Raw genomic sequence first — 7,149 nt, 5'->3', positions numbered from 1 at the left:
ATTCTATTTCCAAGATTTTGGATCATCTTTACTAACATTATTCTGAATTCTTTTTCAGGTAGACTGCCTATTTCCTCTTCATTTTTAGGTCTGGTGGGTTTTTATGTTGTTCCTGCATCTGCTGTGTGTTTCTCTGTCTTCTCGTTTTGTTTAACATACTGTGTTTGTGGTCTCCTTTTCACAGGCTGCAGGTTCGTAGTTCCCGTTGTTTTTGGTGTCTACCCGTAGTGGCTAAGGTTGGTTCAGTGGGTTGTGTAGGCTTCCTGGTGGAGGGGACTAGTGTCTGTGTTCTGGTGGATGAGGTTGGATCTTGGCTTTCTGGTGTACAGGTCCGCATCTGGTGGGGTGTTTTGGGGTGCCTGTGAACTTATTATGATTTTAGGCAGCCTCTTTGCTAATGGGTGGGGTTGTGTTCCTGTCTTGTTAGTTGTTTGGCATAGGGTGTCCAGCACTGTAGCTTGCTGGTCGTTGAGTGGAGCTGGGTCTTGGTGTTGAGATGGAGATCTCTCAGAGATTTTTGCCATTTGATATTATGTGGAACTTTGAGGTCTCTGCTGTACCAGTTTTCTGAACTTGGCTCTCCCACCTCAGAGGCACAGCTCTGACGCCCGACTGGAGCACCAAAACCCTGTTATCCACACAGCTCAGAATAAAAGGGAGAAAGAAAGAAAGAAAGAAAGAAAGAAAGAAAGAAAGAAAGAAAGGAAAGAAGGAAGGAAGGAAGGAAGGAAGGAAGGAAGGAAGGAAGGAAGGAAGAAGGAAAATGAAATGAAATGAAATGTTATTAAACTAAAAAATAATTATTTTTAAAAAATGTTTAATGTAATATAAAGAAAAAGAAAGAAGAGAGCAACCAAACGAAAAACCAAATCCACCAATGATAATAAGCAGTAAAAACTACATTAAAAAAAAACAAAACAAGAAACGGACAGACAGAACCTTAGGACAAATGGTAAAAGCAAAGCTATACAGACAAAAGCACACAAAGAAGTGTACACATACACATTCACAAAAAGAGGAAAAGGGGAAAATACACATATATCGTTGCTCCCAAAGTCCACCTCCTCAATTTGTGATGATTCGTTTTCTATTCAGGTATTCCACAGATGCAGGGTACATCAAGTTTACTGTGGAGATTTAATCCGCTGCTCCTGAGGCTGCTGGGAGAGATTTCCCTTTCTCTTCTTTGTTCGCACAGCTCCCGGGGCTCAACTTTGGATTTGGCCCCGCCTTTGCGTGTTGGTCGTGGGAGAGCATCTGTTCTTCGCTCAGACAGGACGGGGTTAAAGAAGCCACTGATTCGGGGGCTCTGGCTCACTCAGGCCGGGGGGAGGGAGGGGCACGGAGGGCGGGGCGAGCCTGCGGCGGCAGAGGCCGGCGTGACGTTTCACCAGCCTGAGGCGCACCGTGCGTTCTCCCGGGGAAGTTGTCCCTGGATCATGGGACCCTGGTGGTGGTGGGCTGTACAGGCCCCGGGAGGGGAGGCATGGAGAGTGACCTGTGCTCGCACACAGGCTTCTTGGTGGCGGCAGCAGCAGCCTTAACGTCTCATGCCCGTCTCTGGGGTCTGCGCTGATAGCCACAGCTCGCGCCCGTCTCTGGAGCTCTTTAAGGAGGTGCCCTGAATCCCCTCTCCTGGCACACCCGAAACAATGGCCTCTTGCCTCTTCAGCAGGTCCAGACTATTTCCCAGACCCCCTCCCGACTAGGCGTGGTGCACCAACCCCCTGCGGGCTGTGTTCACTCTGCCAACCCCAGTCCTCTCCCTGCACTCCGACCGAAGCCCAAGCCTCAGCTCCCAGCCCTGCCCGCCCCGGTGGGTGAGCAGACAAGCCTCTCAGGCTGGTAAGTGCCGGTTGGCACCTATCCTGTGTGCGAGAATCTCTTCACTTTGCCCTCTGCATCCCTGTTGCTGTGCTCTCCTCCACGGCTCTGAAGCTTCCTCCCTCCGCCACCCGCAGTCTCCGCCCGTGAAGGGGCTTCCTAGTGTGTGGAAACCTTTCCTCCTTCACAGCTCCCTCCCACTGGTGCAGGTCCCATCCCTGTTCTTTGTCTCTTGTTTTTTCATTTTTCTTTTGCCCTACCCAGGTACGTGGGGAGTTTCTTGCCTTTTGGGAGGTCTGAGGTCTTCTGCCAGCGTTCAGTGGGTGTTCTGTAGGAGACGTTCCACGTGTAGATGTATTTCTGGTGTATCTGTGGAAGGAAGGTGATCTGCACGTCTTACTCTTCCACCATCTTGAAGCTCCCCCCCTGTAATGCAATCTTATAGCCACTCTTCAACAAGACACCATCAGTAACTTGATAGTATAGTCAGAGTGAGATTTACTGTGAAGGTGTTGACATTTAGCCTTGTGTTCATTTGGATGTACAGTTTTCTAGTATTTGCAAAGGTAATTTATTTTTATATTCTTTTTCTCAAAGAGGTCCCCCAAATTACGTGAGCTGCAGCACACCTGTACCACCCCTGGGTAAGGAGTATAATTCAAATGTTATAGACAATAGATTAGTAAGATTAATCTAATGTTTTTTCATTCATTAAGTTAAATTAATATATTTGAGAACTGGTTTTCACACTCAACTCTTCTGACTTTAGGGTCCATGACCTTCTAACTACAACTGGAGTTCTCCACCCTGTCTGTACACTTGAATCGCCCAATGGACATCCAGGGTTGAGAATCACTGCCTTATACTCCTTTTGTTAACATTTCTTATAGTTAAATACAGATTAAAAATTTGAAAATAATACATTCTTAAGGAAATTTCCCAAAAGGCAAAATAGTGGAACAAAGAAATGAAATCTTTGCATTTATTTTTCAAGTAATCAGTTCGCTGATGATTCAACTGTGCCTCTTGTTAATGAGTGTTAATGAACATTTAATCATACAAAGATAAGTTGTTTCTTCCTATCTGGAAAAATTCTAATATGGCAAACAGACTGTATTTGTTCTGCAATCAGTTATTGATATTTTTTCTGACTTGGAATACATAATTAAATATCTAGTGACTCTCTGTTTTCTAATCTACATAAGTTTGAATCAATTTTTTTTTTTTTTTGCGGTACGCGGGCCTCTCGCTGTCGTGGCCTCTCCTGCTGTGGAGCGCAGCCTCTGGACGTGCAGGCTCAGCAGCCATGGCTCACGGGCCTAGCTGCTCCGTGGCATGTGGGATCTTCCCGGACTGGGGCACGAACCCGTGTCCCCTGAATCGGCAGGCAGACTCTCAACCACTGCGCCACCAGGGAAGCCCTGAATCAAATTATTTTTATTCAGGTTTTATTCAGTTGCCCTTTGAGCTTTCCATCAATGACCACCGTCCCCACTGGCATCTTCACTTCACTGATGCATTGTCTCTTGCTCTGCATTCTAGGTATGGAGCAGAAAAGCACTTCCCTCAACAGTTGAGCTTTTATTAGCTTCCATTGCCTAATTCAAGCATTAACTTTGCTTATAAAAGCTACTTTTTCAACCTGTCTTTTCAATAGTTAACTTCCATATCTAATAAGGACTAGAGAAACAAGAGCAATTATATGTGAGAGAAATTATTTGCATAGTTCCAAATTCCCCTGGTTCCCTTGGACAAACAGTCTGCTCTTGTTTTGTAACTCCCTTTATCCATTTACGGTGGCACTTCTTACCTTCCATAAATGATTATTTTTCTCCTTTTAGGCAACTCAGAGAACCTGTGATGTAATGAATAGAGTAACTGACTAAAAGACTTAGATTCTGATCCATTTGAAGTGCTGTGTAAAATTGCCAGAGGTGATTAAACACCCTGAAACTCAGTTTTTAAAATAACTGTGAAGTTCGAATATAAATATGACTTCAGTCTAACTCACAGAGTTGGTCAATAGACAAATGTGATATTTATATCATCTTTTATTTGACAGGAAGATATTTGCTCTTGTAAGATATTTGTTCTTTGACTGCAAAATCTTTGACTGACTGCATGCAAATTTAGAAAGCTGTACTATGAAGTATACTCCAAATGAACACTTTATCCACCTAAGATTTTCACCTGAGTGTGGTAAACCACAAGAGGCCACATGTCTTTCTTCACTAATTGGAAAATATTATAGACATTCAATATTTCCTTTCACTTAGAAATGCCTCCTAGGAAGATATGTATTACCATATTTTAAGAATATGAAGTGTCTAAATGGTTTAAAATCTGATTGGCTTTCAGTAATTCAAGGGCCACTATTGATTGTTACACATGAGTATCTGTAAAATTAATTCCTTGTACAACATTATTTCTCAAAGGAACTTAAGCCAGTATCTCCAAATATGTGATGGTAAAAATCACAGCAAGGGCTAAATGTTCACATTGATACTCACTTGAGTCATTGAATGAGACAGGAAACACAGACATTGTTGAGTAGACTAAACCTCTCACTTGACAGATACTGAAACAGATTAAGTGGTTCTGTCAAGCAGCCGTTTTATTATAGAATTGGAATTAGAACCCTTAAATCAAAGTGTAGGGCTCTTTTAACTACTCCATACTAACTATGGAGATATTCCCCTGAATGTTCTCACTAAAACAGCAAATATTTAAAATTGCAGGGGTTAGGGAAAGAATATGTTTAAAAAGTAAGAAGGCAATGTATTTAGATTTTTATCAACGCTTCAACAAATGTTTCCGTTTTATAGTTTGATATCATAGGAGAGATGTTTCATTGATATACTACCTGAGCTCCTGGTTCCAGCATGGGTTTTCCTCGTAGACTATTAAAGCCTAGTTAAAACATATTTAATTTAGTTCTCACTCATATTTGCAGCACTGGTCTTAAGTTGAGATTTAATTCTAGAAAGCATTATACTAAATTAATCTCATTGGAGTTCATTTTATTATTCTTATGTAGCAAATTTCAAAAAATTCACTTAAAAAAAAAAAGAGCGGAATAATTTCATATAAACTCTTTCCCAGTGGATCAATCACTTTGAAATCCACTACACAGCCTAATGAGGCAAACATTTTCCCTTGTTCAGGGCCAGCATTTAGGTGCACATTTTCAAAGTAATGATTACCAAGATGTTAGCAGTGTTAAATATTATCAGTTCTGCAAAATTGCATGTGGGGTATTCTGGACATTTTTAATCTGGACAAAATGTAAAGCAGGGGAAATCACCTAGAAAATTTAGCAAACATAGTCTTGGCTTTGCCGTTGGAGTGGGAGAGAAGACACTTTACACTGTTGCTTATACTACAGCTGTTCCCAAATTCTTGTGTGGCAATTGCAAAGAGGAATGCTTTCTTCAGAAATGTGTAACTCCAAGGTTATGGCCTTTTCTTTAAGAAGTAGGCTTCATCCCAGTTGTTCACTCTTAAGAGGGGATTGCAGGAGCTGGATGAATACTTCCATACCTAAATAGGAATTGTGTTTTCTGATAAAGAAAAGAGTTCCCAAACATCACGATGGTAAAAGGGCGTGATGCTGCTTGAGCCCCAGCTCTATCACTGATGCCGGAGAATCCCTCTACCCTCTCCGGGACTCGGTTTCTTCTTGTGTAATATGATGATCCCTATGACCCATTCTGTGCCAACTTTGAATCCTCCCAAGTGTCCAACTTCATTGTTCAAAGCAGGCTTCTTCTTCACCAGAGACTAAGATTATACCAGAAGTCAATGTTTTATTTTGTTAAATTCAGTGCTACAACCATTTCTCTGTGAATGAATGAATGAATGAATGAATGGAATATAAATAATGACACATATAGGAGACAAGGGAATTAGAAGGCTGCATATGTGGTCGTTCATTGTAGAGTGGCTAATAACCTCAATAACTACAAGGTGTGTCAGATTCAAAGGAGTGAACATAGAGCATGTTTTCTAAAAAAAAAAAAAAGCCCATTTGAAGTAAATTATTTTTGTGAGGTATATTGTTTGCTGCTCTCTTTCTGTTTCATATACACAGAAAGAGCATATTATACTCTCACATAAAATCCACTCAGAAAACAAAAGTGTGACAGGAGGAGTTCACTTTCTACAGTAGGATGCATCTGGTGAAACATTCCATCCAGTTTTTAGAAACAAATCATCCATTGCAATCACTATGCTGTAGTCTAGAAAGAACAGAGCACCAGGAGATGGGAAAACCTGGATCTGTACCCCCCGAAGGAAGGGGTCATATTTTCTTGGTTTATTTTACCTTCCTAGAACTTAGCTTGGTGCATGACACATAGAGAGTACTCAAAAAGAGGACTTCTGCTACAAACTCTGCTGCCTCCTAGGCAAGTGTCCTCGTCCAGGACACTTTTGAAAACAGAAGTTGAGGCAGAGCTGTGTGCTACGGCTTCCTTGGGAGGTCCCACCACAAGGCAGTAGGAATAAGGGAGAAACAATGAGAAACGAATTGAAGGTGGTACGTATGCTGCAGAGACAGCTAGTTCCCAGCACAGGATGCCATCCAAATATGCCATGTAGAAACCCTGAGCCTCAGATCCATCCACCAGAGGAGAGGAATTTACTTTTTCAGCTCCTATTTGTGTCCTATCCCTCACTTTACCCGCGGCAACACTGACTGTCCCACACGTGAGCGGCATGACCTGGCTGTGCTGGGCAACTGCTGGAGCAGCCATATTGCATTGCCTACAGTACAGCGCCTCATCTGAGCCCAGGGGTGATGGGAGGAAGCAGGACCACGGCTAAGCCAAGCTGACCTTCGACTCAGGGGCAGCTCTTCCTTCAGAGGCATCATGGAGGCCATGCCCAAGGCCAGCATCCCCGGCGCGCCCACCCCACCAGGAATGGAGGCTCAGTGGGTCTCTCCACTGAGCTGGTGGCCAAGTCCCAGGAAACAGGCAAAGCTAAGCGTATCCGGGGGGCTTGGGGGTTGTTGCACGGGGTCAGGAACAGTGTGGCAGTTTAGAAAATTATCTGACCCACGTCTCGGTTTCTTCAGCTCCAAAATGCTGATCATATACATGTCATAAGAGTATATCATGAGGATAAAAATGAGTCACGGGACTTTAATCTTCTCATCCTTCTCGTCCCTCTCTTGCATGCATCCTGTAAACCGCCAACACAGGAAGAATGCCCTCACCGGCAAGCTCTCTGTCTGTCACCGGGAGATGCTAAAAAAATATCACACAGCCCATTAAACTGGTGTGCTGGCCTCAAGTAGACCCTGCTCACCGACACTCAGCTTTG

At 43.1% G+C, this 7,149-nt stretch overlaps 1 pseudogene; it reads right to left on the bottom strand.

Annotated features, from left to right (window-relative positions):
• LOC112397522 (40S ribosomal protein S17 pseudogene) overlaps positions 1–6,721 on the bottom strand; it is a 28,958-nt pseudogene extending 22,237 nt beyond the window's left edge.
• Between the last annotated feature and the right edge of the window lie 428 nt (positions 6,722–7,149).

Source organism: Neophocaena asiaeorientalis, unplaced genomic scaffold (assembly GCF_003031525.2).
Source record: "Neophocaena asiaeorientalis asiaeorientalis breed wild unplaced genomic scaffold, Neophocaena_asiaeorientalis_V1.1 scaffold10, whole genome shotgun sequence".
In the NCBI taxonomy this organism is placed as follows: Eukaryota; Metazoa; Chordata; class Mammalia; order Artiodactyla; family Phocoenidae; genus Neophocaena; species Neophocaena asiaeorientalis.
Note: the sequence above shows the minus strand (reverse complement) of the source record. Positions and strands in the feature narration are given on the sequence as shown.